The sequence below is a fragment of the Phaethon aethereus genome, assembly GCF_964289735.1.
Source record: "Phaethon aethereus genome assembly, chromosome: 9".
In the NCBI taxonomy this organism is placed as follows: Eukaryota; Metazoa; Chordata; class Aves; order Phaethontiformes; family Phaethontidae; genus Phaethon; species Phaethon aethereus.
Genome location: NC_138585.1, coordinates 9,916,284 through 9,930,307, shown reverse-complemented (window position 1 = coordinate 9,930,307; position 14,024 = coordinate 9,916,284).

The window sequence follows — 14,024 nt, the reverse complement described above, 5'->3', positions numbered from 1 at the left end:
CGTCGTATAACCTTATTCGTTTTCTGTACCACAGCCTGTACCTGGCTGAGAGGTTATGTTAAGCAGCTGTCTGCCTGGCATTGCGTTGAGTGTGGAAAGAGGTAAGTTGCAAGGTAACATAAAGGAAGTGGTTCATGGACCGTGTGCTCCAAGGGGAGACCTCATGTGACTGGAGCTGCAGAGTCGCTGTGGGTCTGGAAGGCAGCCAGGGCATGGCAGGACATGCTTGAAATGTCCTGTTCTCATAGTGCTTCCATGCCTCGCCACCTGCTTCCTTGTCTGAGCCTCTGTTAGCTTTGGTACCAATAACCAAACCAGAGTAAACCAGTTGTTTTCCTGTTAGGACCTTGAAGTGTCTGTTCTGCCCAGAATGGTCGAGAGGATGAAAAGCTCCTGAAGGGGAACGATCTGGAAGCAGAGGTTTGTTAGGCTGTGGATGGCTTGGGTAAGGACAGCTAGGAGACAGAGGTATGAAATACTGTATTAGCTCTGGGCAGTGGGAACCTCTCCATGATATTCTCTAAAGAGAAGACAATGCTTTTATTTAACACAGGCAGTGGAAGATGGATTATCTGAGTACTTGGAGGAAATTGTGTGAGGAGATGAGTTAAGAGCTATTAATCAACAAAGACTAAATTGAAACAAATGCAATCCAATATACTTTAGACTGTCCTGGGCACCAGAACACTTACGCAGATCGGGATCACAAGAAAATAATTTATGCTGGAGAAGTTTCAACCCAAATTATAAGCATATGTTTTGGGGCAGCTGTAACCTAGAGCATTGTGGAATATGATTCTTGCTAATTAATATTGCAAAAGCAAGGACACAAGCATCTGCAGTGCTACCTTTAGTATATTAGCAAGTTAGTCTTAGTAACAGGAGTACTCCTAGATAACATTCTCCTGATGCTGGCAAATTAATTATTGGATCAGAGAGACTGTCCTGCTGATTAGACAAAATGGCTGAATAGAAATAGGATAGACAATGTATTATATATATAGATGGAAAATATATTAGAAGAATGTAAAACATATGGAAAGCATTTTTAAGACTGTGAAGGGGGGAAAATCGCTGGATCAAACTTGTGGAATTTGAAGAAAGAAATGTACTCTGTGAAGCATGGAGGTTTGGAAGCTAAAGAGAGACCTTAAAATTCATGTTTTATGCCTTTTTTCTTTTCTTCCTTTCTTCACTTCCTTTATGAAATCACTCTTCTTATGGGAACCCGCAGGTTGCAACCGGGCGCAGAGTAGCGCCAGCCCACAGCTGCAGTGATGCCGAGTGTCACTCCCTTCCTACTTCTGAAGGTGCTAGGTCTTCTCTCCCCCGCTGTGGCAGCCCTGCACCCAGCCCAGCTTTCCCAACCAATGTGATCTGCGTATTTTACTAGCAAAATTATGTATTACTTTGACTTCTACTGAAGAGCTGAGAGAGGGGTAGAATTTTAAGTTTGAAAATAGGTAGAAATTAAAGTCTATGAAAGAAAAGAATACCTGCAAATGGTGCACAGGAGACAAAAATGTCCTACCAATTTAAAGCTTGTGGGTAGATTGTGGTAGCGGCTTACATCTTCCTTACGAATATGCAGCAAATCTGGCACAAAAGATGATGTACACATTTTTTGAGGCCACTGATGCTAGATAGGTGTTCTAATGTTTGTCGTTCTGAAAAAGCAGTTGTGATACTACAGACCAGTGTTTCTTTCCCATCTTTTCTCTTGAAAACGGTGTGCCATGTAGTTTAAAATCTCTGGCTGTTTGGGGGCTAGCAAGAGTTAACAGGAGATGGCACCACTGTGCCTGTTACAGTCCAAGCCGGTGGGCTCTTTTCCTGGAGGGGCCGCTAGCCATCGGCTGTGCTTGAACACAGCGGGAATTTAAAGCTAGTTCCCAAAAAGGGATTTGCCACCCAGCATGCAACCAGGTGGAGCCCAGGTGCTTGAAGTGTGGAGTTGTGATCCTGCACACCCTGCCAAAGTGCTGCCTAAGCATCCAAGCAACACAGACAGCCCTGCTCAATTTGTTCATGCCCTGTGTATCTAATAGTGTGTTTCTCAGAGCACTCATCGTGCATGTTGTATCTAATAGTGTATTTCTCACATCACTCATGTGATGTGCATCGTGCATTTAGCCACAGGCTCAGTTGTGGCTAAGTGTTTGCTTCAAGACACTTTTTAAGCAGAAGGTGTGCAGGAATTCCTTGTTCTAAGCTGTCCTTTTTAAATCACTTTGCCTTTTGGTATTTTGCATTTGGACTGATTGTGTAGAAAACAGTAGATTGGAACAGGTTTTTCCCTTCTTGAGAGATTTCAAACCCATGTTTCCCCTTCCTTTGGCTATACTGTAAGCAGCAGGAACTCCTCTGTGTCTTGGTGAAGCCCTACCACTATACAAAAATATTTCAGATATCTGTGGACATACAGGAGAACACACACAAAAAACGAGTGAACGTATCGTCATATTTTTGCATTCTGCAAGAATGCTGAAGTTGTCTATGTCAGGTAGTACAGATCTGTTTTTAACTGGATTTTTGACCTGGTCCAAAATCACTCACTAGAATTTGTAATAAAAACCCACACCAAGGCTAGAACCCTGAACCAAATTTCCTGCCTCAAGTCTTTCCTTCATGCCTGAAAGTACTGTATCCTGATATTGACCATTTGGGAAAGTAATTTCCTGCTTATTTTTTCCTATAAATCCATGTTAAGATGAGATGCCCCACTGAAGAACAAGATGCATTTGTTTTTCACCTTGTTAATGTTATTTTCTGACTTAAATACTGATGTTTGTTGCATGTGTGTGCATGTGGCATTTGTATTTATGTGTTTGTATCTTCAGAACTTTAGAGAAAGTTTGAAAACATCAGATGAAAACCGAAGAAAGCAATTTGTTGTATCCATAGGGTGGACAACCGATTTAAATACTATAATAAACAATATGGAGGGTTAAATATAGACTAAAAGTAGTCAGTTATAATTGTAAGTAAGCAAAGACTGGGAGGAAGTGTGGTAGCATGACTAATGTGTGGTACCTAGTATAAAACTGGACATGAAACATACCACGTTCTCACCAGCAAGATGATATCAATAGGGCTAATTTACCCAATGATATGCTGAGTTTAATGCAAAGTAACGAATTGCAGAATGTTCCAAATTCTAACCAGCCTGACGTTTTCCCTCTGATACTAAGTGAAAGTGATGTAAAATTTTTAAGTGTATGGTATTTCTAATTGAAAAGTTTTCACTAGGAAGAGCTCTTAAACTTTTATTTATTTCCAGCATATTGTATATGACCTTACTCTCCAATGTTCGTGTTGCATGCAGGACAACTCTTGAATGTGACTGTCCTACATATGTATATAAAAAGACAATGTGTGTGGGAGGGGGCTATATTTTTTAGGCTCTGACTTAAATTCCTTGGTATTACCAAAACAGGAATAGCTAAATGTTATAGTGCTGGAACATACTAGCTAAATGTTGCAGTACTGTAACACATGTATAAAGACTGATCTCTACAAACTGGATGTGGTTCTCCGGCAGGGTAACTGCACAGGTGTATAAATCATACGGTGGAAAATCTTTGGGAAACAGACCACATTCTCTTGGTGGAGCAGTATAGGATCTCAGCCCTGCATTTAAAATCTTGCAAGAATTCTGTATTTGGTATCTTTCCATCATAATGCTGAATTGTCCATTGTTAATAGGAGTTGGCGCACTCCAGACCTTTTGTTGTCCTATTGCTCTCATCTCCCAACAGAACTCTCTTTTTAGTATAGAAATCCTCAACCAGCTTATTAAATCCCGCTGTTTCCAGACACAGAAATTTAGAGTCTCTAGGAACCTGAACGCCTGTTAACTTGAAGCATTGTTGCGATCGATGCTTTAGCTCTTGCGCAGCTGGGCTGTACTAGACTCCTTTCAGCCCTTCGGTGCTATTCCCACTCTTGGGCAAATCCAGTGCTAGTTACACAGTCTGGAAAAGTATGCAGTGGTCTTGGTAGAAGATATACTCAATTTTCATTGTAAAATAGACAAGACTTTGACCTTAACCAGAACATAACAAACTTGTATTTTTTGTTCCTTGATGCTATTCCTTAAAACAGTTCTGCAGGAATTGTTTTGTCTATTGCTGTATCGCCATCATTAGCAACTTTGGATAGGTACATCACTGGTTAGACCTTTCTGCCCATTTTACTACTTTGAACTCGTGCTTAACTCTCTTCCCCTCTCCAGGCCTCTGCTTCCACTGTGAACCTTTACCCTGCATTGTGTTGGGCAGGATATGGATCTGACTGGCTTTTATTGTTACTTGAAATTCCTCGCACTGTTTCAAAATGGTGATTTATTGAAGTGTCTACCAAAAGCTGCTATGTGCCTCCACCAAATGAGACAAAGGCGGCACAGCATAAAAGTCACACTGACCAGTTCTGGGATTTAACACCATTTAAAGTTGAAGTAGTTGGCTGCTACTTCCCTACAAAATTAAAATTCAGAAGACTTTGAGTCTGCTAGTGTCCTGCTGCTGTCTAAACTTGTACCAGTGCCCCAAGTCATCACATTTTGGCTTCTTGAGGTGCCCCAGAGTATCTCATTCTAGGCAGTATTAGGCGCAAAAGTAATGCTTAAACCCTTTTAGGATTCACAGTCTTCATCCTTCTGACTTACTCGCCTGCAGAGCACAGTCTGATATTTTCCAAGCCAGCCTGACAAGATAGGGCAGGGTTGTTGCAGAGAATATCCCTCAACAGTGAAAGGAAATAGCATGCACACCTTATTCAGCAGCTCAGTGGTTAGGGCACTCACTTGAGATGCTGGAATTCTCAGATGATCTTATTTTTTTAGATAGTCCATCTGAATCCCTTTCTCCCAGGACAATGCGCTTAATCACTGGTGATGGGGTTGAGGTACTCAGCCTACAGACTGGAGTATCTGCAGCGCACCAAGACATTGCAGCCAGTCTGTGGCACCCTTCCGCTCTTCCTGAGGATTCTTTAGTCCCTTATGTGACTGTGTATCTGTCACTTAAAAGCAAAGGGATTCTTGAGCTGCACTTTGGCGTGGGCAGTAAGGCTGGTCACAGGACATGGGAAAGGCAGGAGCGTATGACCTCAAGTCTCTCTATTTCGCTACTGCAACAGAAAGCTGGAACACTGTTGCCTTTTTGGTGTGTGCAGCAATCAAAATAAGGATTGAGACAGAGAGGGTATGAAAAACTAGAGGTACTGGCAATTGCCCAGAAGAGGAAAGGCATATAAATCTGTCAGGTTTTTTGCATTGTGTTTCTTCTCTGTGCATTGTGTAGCCCAGAATCCCTAAGCAATAGATTTGTCAAAATATTTGCATTCAGACAGTGAAATGTTCATCTTTGACAGACCAGCTGGCCTTCCAGAGCAAGGTTGTGCTATATCTGATATGAGTCTTAACACATTCCCACATGACATTCTCATAAACAGACTAAGGCAGCGTGGTCGAGATGAAATCATTATTATCTGAGTACACAACCAGTTCTGTCCATTAGGTATCAGTTGGTTTGCTAAAATAGGAGAGAGCTGTCCTCAGCCTAACTGCAATTAATATTTGCACTAGTGACATAAGAGTAGAACAAAGATAATCTATTAACATTTGTAGACAATGCTGTGCAGGGAGGGGTTGCAAGTGCTTTGATGCAGAAGATAACAATAGTCAGAAATTTAAGAAATGGTCTGAAATTCAGCCTAGGTCCAAAGCATTGCATTTTGGAGAAATCAGATGCACAAATATGAAATAGGAGAGTAACTAGCCAGAAGGATGCAGGAGTGTCTGGCACCTACACAGGAACACCAAAATGGTGATGTTACTGTAAAGGTAAATCTCTCGGTGATAAGAAAAACTAGAAAATTTAGTCCAGAAAGAAAAGAAGGCAGAGGGTGTGTGGAGGGAAGGGACATAATACCAAGCCTGCCTCCGAAAAAGGAAGGTAAATTAGATGAGCTCTTATGACCCCTGTGACCATATGTGTCTTTTCTACATAAAGACTTCCTTACCTAACATGAGGCAAGTTGAGGAAAAAAGAGAGAATGTACAATGGAATAATGACAAATGAATTGGGTTTTTAGTATTAACGGATTATTAATATTTTTTCTGGTTTAATCATCTAATTGTAACTTAGCACTATAGGTGGGAAACCATTTACAGGGGGAGAGCTTATCTCCCACCTGTGGCTAATCAGCTGGCAAAAACTCAAGTGTCGCCACCCCAAGCGAAATCTGGGTAGGGATAGAGCTTTAAAGAGGGACTTTACAGTGTGAGCCTTGGAGAAGGGAGAGACCGGTAATATCCACGCTTTTGTTTATGGCATGTGTTATGACTGATTTGCATGCATCATTCCACTTCTGTCTAAGTGTAACGTGATGAGTTATTGGGCCTAGAAATTTTAAGCTGTTGGGGTCCACATAAAAACAACATTTAAGAACACAGTCAGGGACTCCCTGCATATGAAACTGGCAATTCAGAGAACTATAATTATTCATGTGCCATTAGTGATAAATAATTACATTCTAGTCATAAAAGTAATCTTGATGTTAGCCCCTGATGATCTTGCTATTATGTCTCAAAGGACCTATTAAGTGTCACAGATCCATGTCATGTTATGACTAAGGAGAAAATGTCTTATTCTAAATGAAAGTTGAAGAAATGGCCTTAAGGAAGACCAAGCAGCTCAGAAAATAATGCAGCACTCTAATTGCGACAGGCCCAGAGGCCCAGACAAAGCCACCTGGGCAGCTTACCATGTAGGCGGATGCTTTTCTTGAGTTTGATATCTTGGCTACTCAGCCCACTGATTTAGGAGAAGTACATACACGGTATAAGCCTGTGTGCATGTGCAGTATCAAATCCCAGGGAGTACACTAATGCAGCCTGTAAGACTTGTGTTTTCTGATATTTTTAGTGCTCTTTAAGTGTTACACATTTAAAGTTGCATCTTTTTTCAGCTTTAAGAATGTAATCATCTTTTAAGAACAATTGTTTATGATGATGGAACCTTCTCAGCATCTTGGTCTGCTTTTTACACTTCTGTCAACTCTATCTGCTGCTTGCAGTGCCAAAGCATTTTCAGGTTCCTAGCCCCATCAGCTCTCCAGGTGTGGATAGGAGGGAAGCGTCTCATTTCTATTCCCTTGTCTCTGATCCACCCATGAGTCATTCCCAATTGACTGTTGCCTTTTAAACTGCTGAGAGACCTTGGGGCTGTAGTGGAATCTCATTTAGACCCGGATGCTACAGTGATTTGACCTGCTGGGAATATCTGTCACAGTTGATAATAAATGTTGCAGTAAGTAAATGTAGAAAACCAGGTGGCTCATTACCATGGGCACTGAGGGCAAAACCTGGACCAAAAACATTCTGCGTGACTGTTTTCACTGTAGGAGGTAACAGTGAAGGCCATCTTTTAAACTTACTTTATTTTCTGCACTTGGGGAAATGAGGGGCTCTATGTTCCACTGCACAGATGGTAAAGTAAAAGGTAGCATATAGATAAAAGGAGGTGGTAATTATTGTAAAATGTACTTGAGTGGTAAGTAAGTTGGAATCTTTTTGTTTATGCAGGGGAGAATGCCAAAGCCCAGTGAAATTAGTCGATTTAGTTCCATGGACTTTAATGAGATTGGATCAGTCTCAATAATGTGATGTATCGTTACTACTGGCTAAAATCAAGAATCTGATAACAGCTTCAAAGTACAGTTGCAAGACAGTTTTTTAACACTCTTCTCTAGTTATGTTAAGTATATAGTTACCCTGACCAGAGTACTTCTTATTCCATCTTGTTGAATGTTTTTATGTATGAGTACAGAAAAGGGAGAGAGATGTTGGTACCTGCCATTATTACAGTCAGGGGGATGGAATTATTTTATGTTGACTGATGTTGGCAAAAGTTCATGTTCAGATTTTCAGTTGGTCTCCGTGGGCAGCTGTCTCCATAAGAAGTTACACAGCCATCACGCCCATCTGTGCTTTCATTTTATAACGAATGACTTCCTAATATTATTAGTAGTTTTGTACTCTGTTACTGTATTAGTACTTCTCTTTATAGATGTTATCATATACCCCCAAAGATTTAAGAAATCCATTAGAAAGAAGACATTTGATTCTCCAGGGTGTAATATGCTCACACTGCCTGCTGCTTTCATTTACGTCATATGAGGTACAATCCGCACTTGACCTCACATTGACCCTGTTGCTGGATAGGTGAAGGGGATTTTTGTTTAAAATACAAACAGTCATTGTAATTTATTATGTATCTAAACTTAAATGAAAAGTAAGCCTGTTACTGTTTGTAAATAGCAAGTAATTGCTCAAAGGCATACAAACATAAATATTTATATGATGCAAGCACATTGGACACAGAGGCAGCTTCTAAACTCACAGAAATTAGATTAAACTCCAGGTTTTCACTTAAATAATTGTTTGTAATCAGCTGCTAGGTGAAGAGTTTATACTTCAGTGAGAACCCTTCACCCTCTTTCTCCTGCCAATGCATCCTTGAGAGTTGTTGAGATTTTTTTTAACTTTTGACCTGTTTGTGACTGGATATAGGGGAGGCAGGGAAGATAGTTTATTTCCCTTTTTATTCCACAAGCTCCCCTGTAAGGGAAGAACAAAGCAGCAACCTTTGGTAAAACAACACGTTTATGGTGTAGCGCTTTGTTCAATTCATCTGAAAGTTGGGGTGGGCCCAAGAGTCTTCCAGCTTGGAAAATGCAGGGCTCTGGATGTATTACGGAGTACCAGAACACATCAATTTGCTCTTCAAAACTATTCTGAGTACTTTCCACAAATAAGTCATCTCTGGCAATGGTGTTTTTGCAGTGTCCAGACAAGATTCCAGAGGGAGAGTGGGAGGCACCTTAAATCTTTCTGCATTTTGGTGGCAAAGTGAGCGGGGAGACTCGGTCTCACAGCCAGTGTTTGTGCATGTAGTAAAAGCGAAAGTGATCTCAAACGCGTGTGTGAGAGACAAGAGGAGAAATAAGAGAGCAAAACTCACCCCAAAACCACGTGATGTGGCCATGTTTCCACATGTGTGAGTTTGTAGTAGGGACTAGACTGTACACTGAAGGCAGAGATGCCAGCTCTGGCACAGCCCGACACTCAGGAGGGCTTGGGCTGCTGCAGTGGGTCCTAGTCGCCTTTCTAGCAGGGCAGTAGAACAGCAGCTCTGAGGCAGCAGAGGAATGGCCTCTGCTTTTCCTGTGACATCTGAGGACAATTCCTCCATCTGCGCAGGCAGCATTTAGGAAGGAGAGATGGTGGGAGGAAACAGAGGCAACTTGCTGCAGTTCTTGGCTGTAGTTAGGGACGCGTAAGCTGGTGGGATGCATTCCCTGTTCCACCTCCTCCACAAGTGCAGTGCTCTGGCTGCAAACTCCAGCAGGCGGATGTGCATCCACTCTTCCATATTTTTTTTTTCAAATGGAGTGAAAAAGCAAAAAAATCCCTCTTTCCTCCCCAGAAGAAGGTACTGAATTGTGTCCCATAAATTTACCCTTTTCACTCGTGTTCAACCATGCAGAATTTGCAGTTTCCAGGGTAGACATTTCCCATGGCTGCTCCTGGCCCTGGCAGCAGTACATCACTATGGGGATCTTTCTGCACCCCAACATAACCACCACATGAAGTAGGCAATGGTAGGTTCAGGCTTTACTTTCTACTGCTTTGAACTGGACCTGTACTCTATTGAAACCTGCTTCCACCTTTTTTAAAATGACTGAACTATATACTGGCCTTTCTGCCTCACTTGTCTGGTTTGTTCTTTGATTATGGTTATGTCTCCCTTTCCAGGAGTTGGCTGGATTTGTGTATATGCAATGCCCAAGAGGTTTGGCAGAGGTAAAGAGAGGTTGGCTGGTTTTCCTGTTTATTTTTATACCATAGACTTTATAGTCTGTGCTCTGCATTTTCCTGAAGGAAAAGAGATTTGTGCAATATCTGCTTGTAAAAAAGAAAATACAGCAAAGCATCCAGCTTTCACCCAAGAGATTACCCATTCAATTACGGTGGAATCCAGCACTCGCCCCAGTTCATTTCCACTGGGAATTTGTACCTGCGAGGTAGCAGGCTAAACGCATTTTAAAATAAAATTTAGAGGACATGAGACCCATACTACTAATCATTTCAAACAGCAGAAGAATCAAGCAGACTGTGTGTTTAGAAAAGAAAAAGAAGTCTCCTGGAATGCAATCCTCAATGCCAAGTACATTTTGTAAAGAGTGCCATGGAAAAACAGCATTTAAAAATGGAAAGGTCGGGATCTTGACCTGGTTGACTTCCACAAATGGTAAAATATGCTTACTGTGGAAGAAGAATATGTGCTGTGGAGGTACGGGGACATGAAAGTGAGAATTACAGCGTGAAGACAATTAATCTTCCCTTTAACATCATCTTTATGTACAGTGAAGAATGAGCAGGTGGAGGTCTTCCTAGAACTTTCAAGGTGCTCTGAATATCCCTAAATGAAGACTCTGATCACATGGAATTACCTTAAGCTTCTGTTATTTTACGTTTAACTTTTCTGCCTGTTTTTCAAACTAGAGACAGTGCTATAATGATGCACACTTGTCAAGTGCTATGTGGAACAGGTAGAATTTCTACTTCAAAAGGTAAAGCCTGCTTGACCTTCAGTTTTATTTGTGTTAGATGCAATTTCACCAATGCAAAATATGACATGGATATGCACTTGTCATGACAACTGACCTCAGTCTATTCTCAAGTGGCTTGGTGTCGCAATTAAATCATGAACAAAATTGTATCAGTCATACCAAATGGAGTCTCTCAGCAATGTATATTTAATGTAATTGATAATGGAGAAATATTTTGAAATTGAGAATACATTAAGTCATTCAGTGATTAAGAAAAAGTTGAAATTGATTTCCCTTACAGCTTCCATGTTAGAATTTTATGAGAATTTCTAAAATGGACCTAATGACATGGCAGAGGTAGGACGTGAAGAATGAATCTTAGAAGGGCTGCACTACTTAGTGCTGCCATGCCTGAGAATTCATATCAGCTTTGCAGAGTGAAATCTATAAACACCAAACTTGTTATTTTCTGCATACTTAAGAAAGGCACTCTGTATTTAAAGATGCCTGTAGTCCTGTGGGTGCCAGGGCACTTACATGTTGAATGTCTTGTGAATCTCTGAGTAATGCTTCTGCTCCATAAAGGTACATAAATACATGTGTGAATCTTCTCCTAAGAGGCTAATACAGCTGTTGCAAATTCAAGGGTTTACTTTTGCACAGCTGAAGTGGAAAGCACTTTTTTTAATGTCCTAGCTAGGTATCTATAATGCTCCTTCTAATGTAGTGTCTGAATGTATCATAAACAATATTGATCTTGCACTTGTACCGTATTGAAGGGGAAAGTATTGAAACCTTTTTGCTGGGGAGAATGATTAATGGGAATTACACAGCTGCCCAGAAAATGGAATACAGATCTGAATGAGACTGATAAACAGTTTAAAATAGTTAACATTACATTAGTATTAATTCGTTTTGTTTTTAAAAATATGTACTTACAGCCATATCTAGCCTTGTTACTCCTTTGGACCTTGTGAGCTAAACACTTGAACACCTTTAAACTACATCCACGGTGTGGTACCAAAACGCAATTTTTACCATCTTTTAGAGGAAAGTCAAACAGAGTAAGATAATTTCTCCAGAACGGGGATCAACCTAGGTGTCCAGACTACTGCCTTAACCAGTAGGTAGTGCCCCCTTTATATTTAACATTATAGCTTCTGTAGGAGGAAGTTGAAGGCCATACAGCTGAATGTGCCCTCTATCATTAAATAACTGCAAGGCAACCTCTCATTTTACATCTCTTCCACCAAGTATAATTGTGAATAAAAATAATTTTCCTTTAATTTTTTTGCTTTCCTTGTTTGTCCCCTATAGTAGTTTGTTTTATCTTTTAAAATAGCAGTTCCACCTGTCCCATGAGGCACTTGTAGATAAGACTTAGGTCACTTGTGTTGCACCTGTAGCTTCAAGTAGCAGGTAACTGTGCTTGCTGTCTTATTGCAAGAATATATGATCCTCAATGGAATAAGAGGAATTCCTTTTCTTTCCCAGGGGGATGACTGCTCTTGGTCCAATGGAGGGAGAACATTTTTCTCCTGACTTCAATGCACAATTTATGCCTAATTCTATTCACAAGTTACCCAAAAGCAACTGGTTTGTATGAATACCCATTTCTTGCAGTATAAAATTTGGGGGTGGGGGGTGTGAGAAGGGTATATCTCTAGAGTTTAAAAGTATGGATGAGGTCACTGGCCACTTACCTGATTGCATGCCATGGTCAGAGATACTGTTAAATATGTATACATCTTTGTTCACATTGAAATTGTGTACTTGAATACTTCTGTGTCCTTTAAATGTAGCAGATTTTTTCCTGCAGCATTCTTTTCTCCTCATCTTCTTACATTTAACACTCTAAAAGGACAAGAATTTTGACCCAGCAATGTGACTAAATATGAGGTCAGATCTGGTATTCCATAATTAAGGAAAAATATTCTGACCTCAATGAGCCTGTAAAACAAGTACAATGCCTGTCTTCTACAAGCAGTGTGATTTCTAGTAATAAGTCTTTATAAAAAGGATACATGTTTGCCTGGTGTTTGAAGTTTACGCTACTTGATCCTGATTGATTAGACATACATATGTTACTTGATTCATATTAATAGTTCCACTTAGATCAGTCGGTTGTAGCTCTTCAGTGATCAGCCTACATCCGTACAAATCTAGCAGAAATAGTTAAATTGAGATAGAAACCATACACAGAGTAGGCCATCGCAGGAATCTTGAAGTATTTAGAGCCACCTTGTGACCCTCTTACCTGCCTTGCTAAAATAGCTCCGCTGATGCCAATGATGCTTCTACTCAAGCAGCTACATCCCACTTGGTCCCTCAGAGAAGGGTGAGCTGAAGGGCTGGAAACTTCTTTTTCTTAATATTCTTTAAGCTAAAAGCCTGTTTTTGCAGAATATAACCTTTATTGCAAAGCAGACCTATAATGTAGATATTAGAGGTATTTGCAAAAGTATTAGGTTTGTAGTTTTTTGATTGGCATGTCGAAGGAGTTATTTTGTGTTTGCATGTTTTCATTTCCTGCTGTTGTTATTTTCTGGTATGGCGTGATTGGCTCTGCATTAAAACTTCACATAGATGTATCACCTTGAATTTGGTAAGTTCATCCACTGACAAATGAAAAAGCCAGGGGAAGTTAAGTCTTGGAGAAGTGAGCGAGACACAGTGCAGGTAGCAGCTACAGAGGAAGAAAGCATCCTCAGTCCTGCGAGTGCCTTCGGCCTTGGTAGGCTGAGCTGTGTTCAAGAGCAATTGCAGTCATCCTGTAAAGGGTAGGTGTCTGTGAGCTGCTTGTATGCTGTGTTCTGCAGGTACCAGAATCACTAAAGATTGTGCAATGCTGTCATTTGGAATAAATCAGATGGAGTGGGAACGAGTTGGGAAGTGAATAGTGAGGTCCTAGAAGTTTCTGAATCACTGGACCAATTTAAAAGGTATTTGGATTTAAAATCATGTTAAGAGAGTTAACTTTCTTGTGCTCTCGATAGTGACAGAGATTGCTAAATTCCATGTTTTGCACATGGCTGTGTCAGCAGTTAGTGACAACTTAAAATTGTACTAGAAGCTATGGAAGGCCCCATGGACAGGAGAATTAATTTCACTGCACACAGGAAGAAATTCAAAGCCCAAGAGAAAATGAAGCTGCATTATACAGTATGTTTACCTTTTTTGCAGCTGAGATAATAAAAAACCACAGTAGTTAGGTTGACTTTGCAGTTAGTGCGTGCTGATAATGGTACAGAACTAAGGTTGTGAACGGTGATGGAAGAGGCAGCGGGCTGGGGGAAGGCATTTTGTCAAAGAAAAAAATGTTTGCATTGAAATTTGTGTGCATCACCTTAGAGATGTAAGAATACCAATGACTTTTTCACTAATCCAATCAGTGCCCATTTCAGGGA